Raw genomic sequence first — 19,528 nt, 5'->3', positions numbered from 1 at the left:
AAACAAATTGAAGAAAACAAATAGGAAAGTCTCAAATCGGGCAGAGCAGACATTGCAAACCAAATACTATGTTATATCCTTCAAATCTGTTGGGAGTTACATAAAGGTTTATATTCCCATGTACATTGTATATTGTAATCCTTAATTGATGTGGAACATTATCACGCTTCTAAATAATTTCTAAACTTCAAGTCAGTATGGTCCTGTGACGAAACACAATGTAAGTAAAGAATATGAGAAATATAAACTCATTTCTATACAATTCCCTAAATTAGAATTATGGCTTATCGGGCGATGCATTTATATTAGAGGTATAGGTAAATCCTAAGCATTTATAAAATTTTGGGTACTTATCAGTGGCGATTTTACAAGGATATAGGTTAGGTGGTTCATTTTGGGATTTTTTTTTTGCCAAAACTACCTACATTTACACAAGGCGGAGCCTTATCTAAATCTTAAGTGTTCTGTAGAAAGTCTGCCATTAAAGTGAATGTGCCTACAATATGGGGAAATCATCACAGAATTTTGTGCGAAATATGGGTGTTTTGGACATATCTGCCTAAACCGGAAGAACAAATATATGGAGGCATTATCTAAATCTGAAATTGGATCAAATCTCTGTGTAAACTATCAAGTCCAATGGAGTAAAATCCCATTGAAAATGGATGCAAATTAAGAAATATTCTATATTTATATACACGCAAAGAAAAAAAACGTTTGGAAAACGTGTACCGAAAACGTTTTTCTTTTGTTAGAGTTTTTTGAATTGCTTCGAAAATTTTAAACTTTTATCACCAAAAAAAATCGTTTGTTACAAAATTTTTATTTTTTCAATTAAAAAAGTTATTTTTGAAACAACAACACAGTCCATTTCGTTTATATCAAACACTGTTTTTTCCGACTTTAGGTTTAATAAGACACATTTTACAGTCCAAAATTTAATATACTACAATGTAATGTTGAACATTTTTTCGGAATCTTCCGAACTTTGGCCGAAGCAGGGATCGAACCCACGACCCTTGGCATGCAAGTCGCACGTAGCAACCACTGCTCCACGGTGCCAAACTAAATGTTTGTTTCTGTTAAATAAACTTTGATTATTCGGTTCGTGGGCGCCGCAAGCTATGCTATATAAATATAACTTATATGGATATTTATCTATTGACGACCATAACAGGTACATAGCTCAGTGGTTAGTGTGTTGGCTTACAAAGTGCATGGTTCGCGGTTCGATTCTACATCCAGGCGAAAGGTAAAAAAATTTTAAAAATTTATAAAATCGTATAATTTCTTCTACATTGTTGGTATTACAGGAAAAGGAGTTAAGAACTAAAAAACCTCGTGGATGTGAGAAAGATGTGAGGGAAAATACAATTAGCAAGAAAACAATGTTTTTTTTTTTGAGTTTGTCTTTATGAAATTGTTTTTACATCCTGGAAAAGAATAAACGTTTATCCCAAAAAGTATATACTTTTCTTCCAAATACACTTCCTTACAGCGAAAAGCAAATGAGAAACGTACTTTGTTTGTCTAAAATTTCGTTTGGGAGGAAAGAATTATTGTTTTGCGTGTATATTCTTCAATTATATAAATTTTAGTTTGAAAGTTAGATTGCTCACTTCTGGAAAACGTTTTTCTTTTGTTACAGTTTTTTGAGTTTCTTTGAAAATTTCAAACTTTTATCACCTAAAAAATTTTTTTGTTACAATTTTTTTTTTTTTTGCAATAGAAAAAAATAATTTTTGATCCAAACGCACAGTCCATTTTGTTTATATCATACAATGTTCTTTTCTGCCTTAAGTCTTTAATAAGACACATTTTAAAGTTTCATAGTAAAAATGTAATATAGCATTATGTAATGTCGAAGATCTTTTCGGAATCTTCCGAACATTTTTGAAATAAATGAAAAAATATATATTTGGTGTTCGGTCGAAGCAGGATCGAACGCACGACCCGTTGTATGCGAGGCGGGCATGCTAATCATTAATCTACGGTGGCCAACTAAATGAATGTTTCTGTCAAATAAAGTTTTTCTACTTCGGCTCGTGTGCGCCGAAAACTATGCTTGACTGTTTGTGTTGCTTGTGCGTTGATGGCTATAGCGATAATTTTCTGCTGATGACAATAGCAGCTACATGGCCCAGTGGATAGTGTGTTGGCTTGCAAACTGTGTGGTCCGCAGTTCGATTCTCCGTCCAGGCGAAATGTAAAATTAAAAAAATTGTATAATCGAATAATTTCTTCTACATTGTTGTATTACAGAAAAAGGTGCTGAGAACCAACACCCAGAAAAAGTGTTTTCGAATCTAAAGGAAAAAATGTTCATCAATTTAGTTTAGTCATTTTATTTCCATTAAGTTAAATTTTTGTGTGAAATAATAAAATTTACTTGTTTCAGTAAAAAAAGTTCTAAACTGAAAGCAGTTAGGAATAGTTCATTAACTAGAATAGGGCATGGAATTTTATTAATATTGTTTTCTTCGCTGGGTATAAGAATTTACTACCGAAGAAGAAAAATTTATTCACTGATAACAAAGCATTCGTAAAAATAAACAAAACTCGAACTAAAACCGAGTTTCCTCAAATTTAGTAAAATTTCTTTTAAAATTATAATTCTGACTTCCTTTATTATAGAAAGCTTATCATATATAGGAATAAGACTTAGCATAGAAAAGTATTTTAGTTCACTTGTACTAAGAAGTATTCAGTTCTTTCAAAACTCAAGGAAACACACTTGTTAGAATATACGAAATTTTCCTATATTTTTTATATCTAATTAATACCTGTCATCGATGTAATCGATATGTCCGGTGTGTTTGCGAGTGGGTTGTTTTTTGCAGTTGGAATCGTGTTTATATGGTGTACGGAGTGATTGTTAAAAAATAATATAATAAATAACAAATAAAATATATAAAATATTTGTTATTTTAAATTAGTGAGAAAATCTTTCGTTTTTTGAAAATTATTGAACATAAATAACAAACAATAAGTCTATGAATGTTCGTGATGGTGTATAAAGAAAGAATATACCAGCAGAAAAACAACCCCCTCATTCGTCTTCATTTTGGAATCTTCAATTATCAGGTAATATTGAGTGATGCTAACCTTCTGTGAAAAAATTGGTTTATGATTTTTTATATTTGTAGGTATTGAACTTGTAAAAAGAGGACAAAATCGTTAGGCAGCAACTTATTAAAACTGGAAGAAGAAGAAACAACGTTTTATAGTTGATAACATTAAATGGAAAATGGAAATAGTGGTATAATAAACTAATATTTCAAGGCCAGTCGCTGCTGTTGATTCTTAATAAATATATTTAATATATTTATAAAACATGTTTTTTATTGAAGAAAAAATGCAACTATATAAATAAAGAAAATTGTATTTAAAAACGAAGGTAAGCAGTTCTAATTTTGAAGTAAAAGGTTTACCACAAATACCCCCGTAAAAATTATACAGTGCTGTTCAAAACATTTGCAACTAGTCGTACCATGAACTTAATCTTGGTATATCTCCCATAATAATAATAACTTTATTGTTACGCTTACACTTAAAAAATAATCGTTATTGAGTGGTATTTCCAAATTTCAATTGGGAAAATTAATGGGCTGTTATTAAAAATTTATATTTACCGAAAGGTAAAGAATCGTATGATTTGACCTGTTCAAAACATTTGCAACTACTTAGCACCCTGTAATATTTTCTTCTTAAAGGGCATTATTTTTTGTTTTTTATCTGAAATAGTTATAAGGATCTATAAGAAGATGGATTAAATGTACAAAAAGGACATTGCAGGAATATCGTTAAGTTCATTGGCTAATTTGGTCATAATTTGGTCGTCATAGGCCTTTAATGCCCTATTTTTTTAATAATTCGACAAAATTACCGGCAATAAGCATAATCAACATAATAAAAAAACAAATTATCGATGATTTTAAAGTTGGAGTATCACAAAACGAATTTCGGAAGGGTACAATATGCAAAAACCAACTGAGTCTCGAGTTATAAACAGTGGATGCACCAAAACTGTACACTGGGGTAGAAGACTACGCCAAAAGAAGATCATATAATCAAAAGAACTATGCAACAATTCAATCAAATATCATCCAAAGAAGTCAAAAATTAAATTCAAATTGGGTATATTAATCATAACGATCAGATGTTGAGCATTAGAAGTCGGAGTGCAATTATACAAAAATGTCAAAACTCACTTATTTCAAAGAAAACTAGGTTAGCGCGCCTTCAATTTTCACAAAAATACCTTAAATGTCCTCAGTAGCAGTGGATATGTGCTATATTTTCCTACGACTCAAAATTTAACTTGCATGGATCGGATGGTAGAAATTTTTCATTGCCATTACCAGTTACGAAAGGGGTTCCACAGGGTTCTATAATTGCACCTCTATTATTTTGCATGTACGCCAATGACCTCCTTCTTGAAATAGTCCATAGTCAGATGCTTATGTATGCAGATGACATACAAATCTTTTTAAGTAGTCCGGTAACAGGTTGGCTGATAAGTCAACGGCCTGACACATAGATGGCGTCGCTAATATTAAATGCATATTATTTTTATATAGTACCAACCTTCAAATGATTCGTGTCAAATTTGACGTCTGTAAGTCAATTAGTTTGTAAGGTAGAGCGTCTTTTGTGAAGCAACTTTTGTTATTGTGAAAAAATGGGAAAAAGGAATTTCGTGTTTTGATAAAATACTGTTTTCTGAAGGGGAAAAATACGGTGGAAGCAAAAACTTGGCTTGATAATGAGTTTCCGGACTCTGCCCCAGAGAAATCAACAGTAATTGATTGGTATGCAAAATTCAAGCGTGGTGAAATGAGCACGGAGGACGTTGAACGCAGTGGACGCCCGAAAGAGGTGGTTACCGACGAAAACATAAAAAAAAACCACAAAATGATTTTGAATGACCGTAAAATGAAGTTGATCGAGATAGCAGATGCCTTAAAGATATCAAAGGAACGTGTTGGTCACATCATTCATCAATATTTGGATATGCGGAAGCTCTGTGCAAAATGGATGCCGCGCGAGCTCAAATTTGACCAAAAACAACAACGTGTTGATGATTCTGAGCGGTGTTTGCAGCTGTTAATTCGTAATACACCCGAGCTTTTCCGTCGATATGTGACAATGGATGAAACATGACTCCATCACTACACTCGTGAGTCGGCTGAGTGGACAGCGAACGGTGAACCGTCACCGAAGTGTGGAAAGACTCAAAAGTCCGCTGGCAAAGTAATGGCCTCTGTTTTATGGGATGCGTATGGAATAATTTTTATCGATTATCTTGAGAAGGGAAAAACCATCAACAGTGACTATCATATGGCGTTATTGGAGCGTTTGAAGGTTGAAATCGCGGCAAAACGGCCCCATATGAAGAAGAAAAAAGTGTTGTTCCTCCAAGACAACACACCGTGCCACAAGTCATTGAGAACGATGGCAAAAATTAATTAATTGGGTTTCGAATTGCTTCCCCACCCACCGTATTCTCCAGATCTGGCCCCCAGCGACTTTTTCTTGTTCTCAGACCTCAAAAGGATGCTCGCATTGAAAAAATTTGGCTGCAATGAAGAGGTGATCGCCGAAACTGAGGCCTATTTTGAAGCACAACCGAAGGAGTACTACCAAAATGGTATCAAAGAATTGGAAGGTCCTTATAATCGTTGTATCGTTCTTGAAGGGAACTATGTTGAATAATAAAAACGAATTTTGACAAAAAAAATGTGTTTTTCTTTGTTAGACCGGGGACTTATCAGCCAACCTGTTAGGTGATGCTATTGAGTGTTTGGGGAAACCTAACTACGACAATAGCACTTTGAGTTGGTCGAGTCATGTAAACACGGTTGTTGGACAGACATATGCTAAATTACATTCTTTAGGGGTTACTCGTTCCTACACACCAGTCAATATTCGACTTCTCCTGGCGAAAAGTCTTTTGATACCGGGTTTAATTTACGGATCTGAACTCTTCGCGAATTGTGACTCCGTGAGCAAAAATAGACTTAACGTGGCATTCAATAGTATAGTTCGTTATGTGTATGGGTTACACAGGACCTATCATGTTTCGCATGTTACAGACTCCCTCTTTGGCTTTAGTTTTAATACCCTGCTTAATGTCAAATCGTTAGTATTTCTACATAAATTGATTTACAGACGAAAACCAAGCTATCTCTATGATAGAAATCGGCTTACCAGATCTGATAGGAATAGGAACATAAGCGTAGGAAGGCCTCTGGGGAGGGGGCTTAGACCCCCCCCCCCAGAAAAAATTTGCTTCAAGCATATATATTTTTGGGTATTGCCCAAACATTTATATGTTTGATCTCTTCCAATATATAATATGTTTGAAAGCATATTGGTCTAAACAATATATGTTTGGGTATTCTAAGCTCCAAACATTTTGTATTTTTGCATCCAAATTCAATAATGTTGTCTTCCAAAAAACAATATGTTATTATGTGAACATATAATATGTTTGGAAGCATTTTGCACCCAAAAATATTATATGCTTAAAAAAATTCTCCCAAACAATATTGTTCTCAAAATTTTATTTATTTATTTATATATTTACAATCATAATGAATTATGATAATAAACAGGTAATATAGGTGCTAACAACATAGTTTTTCGACCTGAATGCTCAAAATTTTGTTTCTGCCCAATTGTATATTCCCCCACATCTTTCTCACTTCCACGAGATTTTTTAGTTCTTAGCACCTTTTTCTGTAATACAAACATTGTAGAAGAAATTATTCAATTGTATGATTTTTTTTATTTTAATTTTACCTTTTGCTGGACGGGGATTCGAACAGCGGACCACACAGTTTGTAAGGATCAAAAAAGTAGCTGATCAATTGACCAAGGAAAAATAAAATGTTAATTTTGTAATAACAAGCAACAACCACCAACTTAATTCAATATCGCTCCCTGTTAAATAGCGCTCCAAGCTACTAAACACATATATGTTTATAGGCTATTTCTAAATTAATATATGTTTGCATCCAAGCATATTATATTTACAAACATTTTATGTCCCAAACATAATATGTTCTAACATATTAACATATATGTCCCAAACATGTTATGCTAGTGTATGAACATTATATGCTTGCACTCAAAAATATTGTGTTTAAAAATTTGTGTTCCAAACATATAATGTTTATAGCCAAACATATGAAAAACAGTCTTTTTCATCCGTGTAGAAACAGCTGTTTATTGGTTACAAATTCAGCTGTTTGTTTCCATTTTAGTTGATCCACAGAGCTCATTCGACATACATAAACAGGATGTAAAGCTCCTTTATTGTATTGTTTAGCCTGGTTTAGTCATCTTAATTAAAAAATAGCAATTGGTATTAAAACTATTCTTTCATAAATTAATATCTTAATAATGCTGCAAAAAAGCGTCGCCAAAAAAGAAGTGAAAATCTTCTTTTTGGGTCCGGAAGTGGTGCAAAATTGGCGGAGAAGCGATGAATGTAATAGGAACTCGTCATAGAACGAATGTCCACCGTTTCAACAGCCGTTGCAATAAATTTGCATCACTTCTTACGGTGTGATCCATATCGTTGTGTGATATTTTCCCAAATAAATAATTTTTATTTATTCGTTTTTTATTTGATTTTTGGTCGAACTTTTGTTAGAATTATATAAATATTTATAAAGACCTCGAGCTTCAAGAAACATTAATTTATAATATTTTTTATATTTTTTTATGATTTTGAATGCATTCGATTTTTCTATAATGAATTTAACATTTTTGTGGCAAAATTTAAATAATTTTTACCATTTTATTTATTCTTACTCTTTTTTTAAACTATTTAAAAAAAGAAAACAAAAATTACGCATTAAAATATGAAAAAACTGAAGTAAAAAACTTCCTGTGTAGTTAATATAATTAACTTCTTTGTGAGAACATTTTTGGAAGTGCTTTTAAAGTTGTGCCTTTAAAACAAATCCCAATTTTTTTTGCTGGGAAAAGTGTGGAACTACTTTTAGTTGCTTTATTATATTTTATTTTGATGTCTATTTTTGTATTCTTTTTATGAAATAAAACAATAATTGAACCTATAAGTTCAGTCTATAAATTTTTAGCTAGGGGGGCTGTAGCCCCCCCTAGGAAAATTGTCTAGCTACGCTAATGAATAGGAATTTAATACCCTTTAGAAGGACAAGTCTTGTATCCGAATGGCAGTTCTTTATTGGCACGATACGTCTCTGGAACACTCATCATCTTTTAAGAAGAGTATTCAAAATTTATTTCACAATATTTAATATTAAAATTTAGCTTGTAGATATAATATTGACTCACAATTTCAATCATCAAGAATGCAATGGATTTCAATATTAAAAGTAATTTTCTTCATTTTTTCTTTAATATTAATCGTAATTTTTATTTTATTTATTTAAATTTTTATTTTTTTTTTCTTTTATCTTTAAAATTTAATTATTGTATATACTTATTATAAGTCGGAAATGTTTTAACATTTATAATCCTGCACTCTAATTATACGATTTTAATATTGTTGTGCAAATACTCAATAAAATGAAATGAAATTTAGTACGAAGGCTGCAAGGAAAGCCTTAATCCAAGAAATGCAAAAAGTTGCGTCAATCATGGTGGGGCCAATATTATGGTCTGGGGGTACTTTTCCGAACAAGTTATTGGCCCGATTTATAGAGTCGAGGGTATTATGCTATCGAAAGTCTACAAAAACAGTCTGTCTAATGTGATATTGCCATAAGCATTCCGGGAAATGCCATCTGCATGGATTATTCAGCGCGATCATGACCTCTAGGATACGTGTAACGTGGTAAAATAATGGGTTTCCGATGAAAAATTGCGGGTGCTTGACTAGCCTGTTCAGTCGCCTAAAGTAAAAGTCATAAAACAAGCTTTTGAAAGCTGTAAAATGAAAAATTGGTACGAAATTTTTGCAAAAGGCTTACGAAATCTATTTGAACCTGAACCATAGAATATGATTCACCATTTAATCCTAACCAATGGCAAAAAGTTGCGCACAAGTAATCCAACGGCATGGCTATAGTATCAACTATTAACATTTATCGTAAAAAGTTACAAAAACTTTAATTATTTTTAAATATATGTGACACTTAATATTAGTTGCAAATGTTTTGAACAGGCGAAAACTCAATTTAAAAAAAAAAAATTATAAATTATCAAAAAATCTTTATCGTTAGTTCCCTTATTTCTTTGTATCTTTAAAATTGACATAATAAGCAACAACATTGCATTAAAATTTGTGTTTTAATATTTTTATTTTCATTATAATTATGGTTTGTTTTCAACAGGGAATGTGGTTGCAAATGTTTTGAACAGCACTGTACATGCAACGTGTAAATTTATGTTCTAGTCTTATAAAGAACTTTTATTGCAAATATTTGTTTCTTTTTCTATTTACACTTTTGTACGTTACTAAAATACATAAACTAAAATTTTACTTAACGTTTGCTTTGACAGAAAATACATACTTAAATTTTAAGTCATAGCCAATATTTATATGTGCAAAATTATATTTTAGCTATAGTCAAAATAAAATTAATATAGTTAGATTAACTAATACGATATAGTATTGCCCTTTATTATTAGAACTTGCTGTGTGAGGCATAGAACATACCAAGTTTTTCACAGTTGTCATATAGATTCTTTCCATTCTGCCGTAATTGCAGACTTCAGTTCTTTGAGTGTTGTATATTGCTTGGACTTCGCAAGTACATAATACCCTAGCGGATAATATGCCCCAGAGATCGTCTATAGGATTTAGATCGGGACTTAGCGCTGACCAGTCCAGTAAAGGTATATCACGAGACTTAAACAAGTTTTTTTGTGAGGCGTGCAACATGGATGGGAGCATTATCTTGTTGGAAAGTCCAAACTTCACCATATAACTCATCTGCAAAATCTATTAAATTGTTCTCCAATAAATCGACATATGTCTCTGCATTCATTTTAGTGGGCACAAAACATATTTTAGATTTTCCTCGTGCTCCTAAAGCTGCCCATACCATAAGAAATCCACCCCCGTGGGTGCGTTTATAGCAAGTTTGACGAGGGTCCGAGAATCTCGCCAATATTTGTGATGGCCATCAGGACCATCCAAATTGAATTTCTTTTCGTCGCTAAATATAACCGTTTCGTCCCAAAACTTGTATTTGTCAGCAAAAGAAATACGAGCATTTTTATGGTGTTGTGTTAACCGCGGTTGAGGAATTTTATTTTCGTATTTTAGTCCTACATCGTGCATGATAATTTGCTGAATTCGTTGTCTAATCACATTCAGACCAAATTCTACTTTTATTTCTCTGCAGCTCATATTTTGATTGGCAGCAAGTTGGCCACTGCGTTTAGCACAACCATAGTGGGGTTTTTTTAAAAATTGCAAATCGTATTGCGTTGTCGATTTGTCGCCGATGCAATTTCTCCAATTTTTAGCCAGCTAGGTCCATTTCGATAATTTTTCCGAGTTCTTCCTCTGAAAGTTCAATTCCGAAAGTCATTTTTCACTAAAGGTTAAAAATTTGCAGATAAGTTGACCCTCTAATGCCCTAATTTGTTTGCCACCTGATTAAATTTTCAATGTTAACGACACAAAAGCACGAGAACTAAGAAAGAAAAAATTATACGGTAAAATTCAGCATATTCTGCAAAGCTTCTTGAATAGTTTCAAACACCCAGAAAAAAGTGACTATTTCTTTAAGTTAAAATTAACTCATTGTGAAGAAAGTTGAACTTCGTATAGCGCCAAAGACATTTTTATTTTTTTCTTCAATAAAAGACATTTTTTATTAATATAATAAATATATTTATTAAAAATTAACAGCATCGACTGGCCTTGAAATATTAGTTTATTATTCCACTATTTCCAATTTCCATGTAAAGTTACCATCTGTAAAACGTAATGCTTTTCTTCTTCTTCCTTTCACTTTTAATAAGATGCTGCGTAACGATTTTGTCCTCCTTTTAAAATTTCAATACCTACAAATATAAAAAATCATAAACCAATTTTTTCACAAAAGGTTAGCATCACTGTATGAATGTTACCTGATAATTGCAGATTCCAAAATGAAGACGAATGAAGGGTTGCTGTTTTCTCTCTTTATACACCATCACGAGCATTTATAGACTTGTTGTTTGTTATTTATGTTCAATCATTTTGAAAAAACGAAAAATTTTCTCACTAATTTAAAATAACAAATATTTTATTTGTTATTTATTATATTATTTTACTATATTATTTTTTAACAATCTCTCAGTATACCATAACAATGCGATTCCAACTAAAAAACAACCCACGCTCAAACATATCGATTACATCGATGACAGGTATCGATTACAAGTTGATAAAAGAAATATAGGAAAATTTCCTATATTCTAACAAGTGTGTTTCCTTAAGTTTTGAAAAGATCGAATACTTCTTAGTACGAATGAACTAAAATATTTTTCTATGCCAAGTGTTATTCGTATGTATGATAAGCTTTCTATAGTAAAGGAAGTCAGTGTTATCGTTTTATAAGAAATTTTACTAAATTTGAGGAAACTTGGTTTTAGTTCGGTTTTCATTTATTTTTACGAATGCTTTGTTATCAGTGAATAAAATTTTCTTGTTCTGTAGTAAATTCTTATACCCAGCGAAGAAAACAGTATTAGTAAAATTCCATGCCTTATTCTAGTTAATGAGCTATTCCTAACTGTTTTCAGTTTAAGATTTTTTTACTGAAACAAGTAGATTTTATTATTTCACACAAAAATGTAACCTAATGGAAATAAAATGGCTAAACAAAATTGATAAACATTTTTTCCTTTAGTTTCGAAGGCACTTTTTATACCCTTCACCACTACTGTGGTACAGGGTATAATAAGTTTGTGCATTTGTATGTAACGCCAAGAAGGAAAAGTCTGAGACCCATCGTTTAGTATACCGATCGTCTTAGAATTAAATTCTGAGTCGATTTAGCGATGTCCGTCTGTCTGTCTGTCCGTCTGTCTGTCTGTTGATGTATTTTTGTGTGCAAAGTACAGCTCGCAGTTTTAGTCCGATTGTTCTAAAATTTGGTATAGGGTCCTGTTTTGGCTCAAAGACGATCCCTATTGATTTTGGAAAAAATCGGTTCACATGTAGATATAGCTGCCATATATATTTTTCACCGATATAGTCATAATTGGCGTGTATATCACCCGATCTTCCTCAAATTCCGTACATACGAATATTTTATGAGTCTCGAAAATCTTGCAAAATATCATCCAAATCGGTTCCGATTTAGATATAGCTCCCATATATAGCTTTCGCCCGATTTACACTCATTTGCCCACAGAGGCCAATTTTTTGCTCCGATTTAGTTGAAATTTTGAACAGGAAGTATAATTAGCATTATAGCTATGCGTGTCAAATTTGGTGGAAATCGGTTCAGATTTAGATATAGCTCCCATATATAGCTTTCGCCCGATTTACACTCAAATGACCACAGAGGCCAATTTTTTGCTCCGATTTAGTTGAAATTTTGCACAGGGAGTAGAATTAGCGTTGTAGCTATGTGTGCCAAATTTGGTTGAAATCGGTTCAGATTTAGATATAGCTCCCATATATAGCTTTCGCCCGATTTACACTCATATGTCCACAGTGGCCAATCTTTTACTCCGATTTAATTGAAATTTTGCACAGGGAGTAGAATTCGCATTGTAGCTATGCGTGCCAAATTTGGCAGAAATCGGTTCAGATTTAGATATATCTCCCATATATAGCTTTCGCCCGATTTACACTCATATGACCACAGAGGCTAATTTTTTGCTCCGATTTAGTTGAAATTTTGCACAGGGAGTAGAATTAGCATTGTTGCTATGCGTGCCAAATTTGGTTGAAATCGGTTCTGATTTAGATATAGCTCCCATATATATGTTTTTCTGATTTCGACAAAAATGGTCAAAATACCAACATTTTCCTTGTAAAATCGCCACTGCTTAGTCGAAAAGTTGTAAAAATGACTCTAATTTTTCTAAACTTCTAATACATATATATCGAGCGATAAATCATAAATAAACTTTTGCGAAATTTCCTTAAAATTGCTTCAGATTTAAATGTTTCCCATATTTTTTTACTAACATTGTAAAAAACAAAAAATTTTTTTTGATTCAATCACGAAATTAATTGATCCAATTAATTTTTAATTGAAATGTCTTCAATCACAGAAATGATAGTATCAATTAAAAAATTAATTGAAGGTCAATTAAAAAGTTAATTGATCCAATTGAAGAATTAATTGATACTATTATTTTTGTGATTGATTTTTGTTTCAATTAAAAAATTTGTTGAATCAATTAAATTTGTAATTGAATATTTTTTAAAACTCAATTAAAATTTTAATTGGAAAATTTTTCGTGAAATTTTTTTGTGTGCCCATGTGCGCATAAGCAGACTTAAATTTTGAGTCTATAGATTTTGTAGAAGTCTATCAAATTCTGTCCAGATGGAGTGATATTTAAATGTACGTATTTGGGACAAACCTTTGTATATAGCCCCCAACACATTTGACGGATATGATATGGTATCGAAAATTTAGATCTACAAAGTGGTGCAGGGTATAATATAGTCGGCCCCGCCCGACTTTAGACTTTCCTTACTTGTTTCTGGATGAATAAGTTTTCTTTTTATTTTGCCCATTTTTGTTGTCTTAAGTTGTGTTTTACTAAAAGCATTAGAGGGTTAATTTCGCTTAGCAAACAAAAACTATACACTATAATTAAATAATTTTTTTGATTATTTACTAAATGTTACAAGTTGTAATATCTTCTCTTTTGTATTGAATTTTCATCAAATCTACCGATCCATAAGAGCGTTTTTGAGAGTTTCTTTGCTAGAAATGTTAAAATTCTTCATCTTAGTTTTCATTTATTGGGTTCCAGTCCGAGGGTGAGGTGATACTTTTTTGGTATTATATACCAATTATTCTTTAACAATATGGGACGAATGCTTGAGGTCACTATCTTGGACAAACACAAATCCATCTTCCAGACCATTGCTTGGGCAGATTGGGCCAAATTATTTTTAAGAATTTTTAAATTATTTACATTATGTATATTTCCTTCAATAACTAAGAGGATTCCAATGCCTTTTGCATTTCGTCACATTGCTACCTACGTGGTTAACAATATGTGTAATATTTCGTTTTTAATAATTTTAATAATGGAGAGTTTCGTACCATAAATTAAACTTTTTGTTAGCTTAATTAACTTTTTTCATTATGTCAAAAAAAAATTCGTAGGCTCAATTTTAATGAATTTGTGCAATAAACCTAGATCCATGATTGGGTATAGATTATTTATTGATCAATTTTAAGTCTACGAGATAATATGAAGAAGTAGTAGTCATAGGCATTCTACGATGCTAATCCTTGTAAAGCAATAATGAAAGCTATAGTGTTCGAGAGGCTTTCCAACACACGGTGGTGTACCGAAGTGTACCGAAGATTCGACCCGGCCGAACTTCCCACTGCATTTACTTATTTTATCTTATTTTTTTCTGATAAGGGTATAACTTTAATTTCTATGAGCATTCTAATGTGTCCTGCCTATGTATGTATGTGTTTGTTCCGCAATGGGATATGTGTGTGTTGGTGTATGTATGTCAAAATGCGTGCCGCTTTATACACAAGTGGTAGACATATCCCTCCATACACAATTATACTACGGTAGCAACACACATGCTCTTACTACGGCAGCTATTTAGATTGGGGTGTTGGTGTTCAGTTATTGTTGTTGCTGTATCGCTACTGTTAACGTACCCTTAAAATGAGCCACACCGTAGACTCTCTTGCTTCCTTACTCCTTGTCGTATATTAAATTGCGAATGGTGAAAATGCTTTATGGCTTTTTAGTAAGATTTATTTCTTTTGGCGTCGCTGTTTTGTTTTTGTTCGTGGTGGTGGTGGTGCTGGCACAGTTGTATCAGAGTGTGTGTGTGTGATTGTTGGAGGATGCTGATATTGTTGTTGTTGCTTTTCTATATGTTTTATTTATTTATATTTTTTTCTGATGTTGCCTCTCTGATACATATTTATGTGTTTTAGTTTATGTGCGTGTGTATTTGTGCATTATGGTGTAGGAGTCTAAAGCCCGTAACATATTTTCGTTAAACTTTCCTTTTCGTGCCTCTTTTTTTCCTAAGGCCATATTTGGGGTGAGTTCTCTGTCCTACTGTAAGGACTACGACGGCAATGATGATGATGACTATGATGGCAAGCCTGATGGTGGTAGTGATGCTACACTCTGATGGTGTTTGCATTTTACCAAGTGGTCGAAGTGATGGTGGCGCTGTTAGTCATGTTGTAGTAGTTGCCTTTTGCGAATATAGAAAGATGGATGTTTTTTCATTGCTACTGCTTCTTTATTGCTGTTGTTGCTATTGTTTGTTTATACCAATTGAGACTAATACTGACGGTTCTTCAAATATGTACGAACTGCTGGGAAATTTGAAAATTTGTTTGGAAATAAAGATTTACAAGGTCCCTAACATTAATATGAAAACTCAGTCCATAGAAAAGCAGCCACTCAAATTCGAATCAATTTGGATTTCTGTATTTTTGAAAGTTTGTTTCGTTTGTATGAGAATACATTCTCGTTTGTATGAACGATAGTCAACCTGGGGCCAAATCACCGCAGTCGAAATCGAGTACTTCGTCATCGTAATGTAGTTTACGCGGATCACCCAATCGTTATCGAATTGTTTCTACTCGGAGTTGAACACGACAGGTAACATGCTATCGAAAACGAAGTACGTAGTGATTATTGAGCGGAAAACAGATGAAAAAAAGAAGTGGGTGAAAATTTAAGTATTATTCTATTTTGGCAAAATACATTTTAGAAAATATAATATTAGTTGCGTTTAGGGAAACGGATAAAAGAAAGGAATGCTCAGTAGCCGATTAAAATAACTTATTTTTTCAAGAACATATTTAAAGCTTCTTTTGGCAGAGAAAAACGTCTTTTAAATCTATGGATGTTAAAAACACAATTCAAAATAGAATCACTTACTCTACTTCAGGCAATGCTAAGAGACGAATATTTTTCCTTATTAATGCCACTTTGTACTCATCCTCTGTATCCAAATCATAATATATTTTTAAATATATATTTGAACACACAAAAACAATAAAATTTCTCAGAAACATCAAATTTTGATCACAAAAACTTATTTTAAAATTCTCTTACGCTCCCAATTTCTTATCACCATATGTTTACAGTAATGTAAAAAAAAGTAGTAGACAAAATAAATTACGATCGAATGCGGTGATCTAAAAATTTACTGCGATCGAAATGTTTCTCTATACGAAACAGAACTCGATGGCGAATGCGGTGATTTGGCCCCTGGTCTCTATCGCCCACTAGTGGGCGATACGGATTTTTTGGTGGGCGATGGGATTTTTCTAATTATATTATATATTTTAACTATCTTATTGCTTTTAGTTTTATTTAAAAGACAACGTGCTATAAATGTAGAAACTTACAACGCAAATTAATTTTTTACTATTTACACACACAGACGATGTAAACAGAGTTTCGAAAATGTGGCAACATAAAAAATACCTCTTTTATATCCATATATGTGGAATGAGTTATTCAAATTATTACTACCTTTACCTACCTCATATATAGTCGAATCAGGATTTATTGCTGTTAACCACATCATAAACAAAAAAAGAAAGCGCCTTAATATTTCTGAAAGAGGAGACCTTTGCTTGTTTTTGACGAAAATAGAACCAGATATTAAATATTTAATTTGGCAGCATCAGCCTCAGGGATCCCAATAAATACTCAATATTTCACTATACTTAATTAAAATTACTTGATAAAATGTAAAAACCTAATAAATAAAAGCAGATTATCAATAAACAACACTGTGGATTTTGTGGGCGGTAAAAATATTTTTCTATCAGTCGAGGTGAAAAAGTGAGCGGCAAGTAAAAAAAGGTTGAAAGGTCAAAAAAATTTTTTTCCGATTCAATCACGCAATTAATTGATCCAATAAATTTTTTAATTGAAATGTCTTCAATCACGAAAATGATAGTATCAATCACCGTTTTAATTGAAAATTAAAACATATTTGATTAAAAAATTAATTGATTTAATTTGAAAATTTTAATTAATTTTTTGATTGATTCAATTAAAAATTTAATTGATGTTGATTGAAAAACTCAATTAATTTTTTGAATTAAAATTGTAACTATTTTCAATTACTTTTTAATCTGACTTTGTGTTTTTAGTTTGATTTAAAAAAATATATTTTGAAATAATTTTCTATTTAAAAATTTAAAAAATCCAACACTTTTTTACTGACTTAGTCTTCCGAGTTTGATTAAAATGTTATTTGAATCAATTAAATTTTTAAGTAAACATTTAAAAATGTTCAATCATTGACTTAATCAACTTAAGGTTTCTATCTTGATTAAAAAGTTAATTGTATCAATTAAATTATTAATTGAAAAAATTTTCAACTTCAATCAACTTTTTAATTAGAAATATTTTGGTGACATTTTTATCTGTGTTATCAAAAATGAGTATTTTAAAACTTTTGACCTGAGAATTCAATCAAATGTTAACAATGTTGTTACTTTTTTCTTGACATCTATGACATACGGTCGTTTCCAACTTGACAACAAAATATGAAGTGACTTCCTTTTTGACATAGAGAAACCAAAATCAATTTTCATTCGTTTGAAATACGAAAGAAAGCTATCGTTTGACATATAGAAACAGGGCATAGTTTGTTTTTTATTTTTGATTATAAATAAAATATTTTTTACGATTATTAAGGTTGTATTACATACCATGCGTCAATCCGTACGTTGATGGAAGGGTTGATTTTTTTATTTGCGGCAGACTATTCGAGCTTTTGATTTCAAAGAGAAATTTCAACTCTTCAATCATCGAATGGATTGTACGCATTGAACGCATGGTATGTAATTCTACCTTTACACGCAAAAAAAAAACATACGTTTGGAGAAGGGTTATTGAAAATGTTGTTCTATTATTTGATAGTTGTTTGACAGTTCCGAAAATTAAGAATAAACGAAGAAAATAAGAGCACGCTTACGTTCTCTATCGTTTCCCTTTTTACAGTTTTCCAATTTAACACAAAATTAGAATATATATGACGCACCAGACGATTACAAACAATGTAAAAGAAATTATTCGATTCTATGTATTTTTAATTTTACCTTTCGCCTGGACGGAGAATCGAACTGGGGACCATACAGTTTGTAAAGCAACACACTATCCACTGGGCTACGTAGCTGTTATTGTCATCAACAGACAATTGCACTCGTTTACAGAATATATTTTTTTTCATGTACACTTGATGAGATATGACTTTTCTTATGTACGAGTATATTAAATTTTTACTATGAAACTTCAAAATGTGTCTTATAAAAGACTTAAAGTCAGAAACGAACAGTGCTTGGTTCACTCAAAAAAATGTGAACCATCTACTTCACTATAGCCAATTTAACTTTATTTTAGTTCATGGAATTATCTTTGGAGAAAGTTTCCATTACTCTAATATTTATTTTGGTACGTTAGTTAAATGAACTAAAAACCAGGAAAAATCATACACAAATGTAGCATAAAGATTTACTAAATTTGTACTTCTCACAAAAGAGCTCACTAATTTCAAACTTTTATCACCAAAAAAAAAAAATTATTACAAATTTCTCATTTTGGCAATAAAAAATACCTTTTATTCAAAAATTATCGACCATTTGGTCTATAATTTAGCCATCAATCCTCTTACAAATGAACGACGCTTACAAATTATTGAATTTTATTATCAAAATGCGTGCTCTGTTAAGAAAGTCCATCACGAGAAAAATTGTGTTCAACGACTATACCCACATTTAGCTTCATGGCTACGTAAATAAGCAGAATTGTCGATTTTGGAATGAAGATCAGCAAAAGCTACCAAAGCCTCATATTTTGTTGCAGTTTATGGGCTGGTGGTATCGTCGGACCATACTTCTTCAAAGATGTGGCTATCCTAACTGTGATGGTGAAAGCTTCCGTGAGATGATATTCAACTTGTTTTGCCCAATATGCAAGAGCTTCACTTGAGTGATATATGGTTTCAACAAGACGCGGAAGAATGGAGTCATTAAGAGGTGAGTTAAGTGAATATTTTATTTCTCGTTCGGGACAGGCCATTTGGCCGCGTAGATCGCATTGGAAGACAACATTGAATCATTTAATTCGTGAGATACCGGCTGAAATGTTGCAGAGTATTCCAAAATTGAACTAAGCTCTTCTTTGATTTAATGGTATGAATCTTTTTTGTCTTCCCTTCGCGGTTTTCATATTTTAATGATCTCGAGTGTGTGTTAGCTTTACAAAGATGTGCCAAATATGGTGGGAAGGGATAGATTTCAAACTGCTAGCTGGCAGGAATGATAGCGAAACTAATCGAAAAATAATTGGTTGCTGTTGTTGTTATTCCTGTTACTCCCAACCA

General features: G+C 32.1%; 1 pseudogene; it reads right to left on the bottom strand.

Moving 5' to 3' along the window:
- The window catches only part of LOC142231174 (uncharacterized), a 44,483-nt pseudogene extending 25,259 nt beyond the window's left edge, over positions 1 to 19,224 (bottom strand).
- Between the last annotated feature and the right edge of the window lie 304 nt (positions 19,225 to 19,528).

Source organism: Haematobia irritans, chromosome 1 (genome assembly GCF_050003625.1).
Source record: "Haematobia irritans isolate KBUSLIRL chromosome 1, ASM5000362v1, whole genome shotgun sequence".
In the NCBI taxonomy this organism is placed as follows: Eukaryota; Metazoa; Arthropoda; class Insecta; order Diptera; family Muscidae; genus Haematobia; species Haematobia irritans.
The sequence above is the reverse complement of the archived record's forward strand: the minus strand, read 5'-3'. Positions and strand labels throughout refer to the sequence as shown.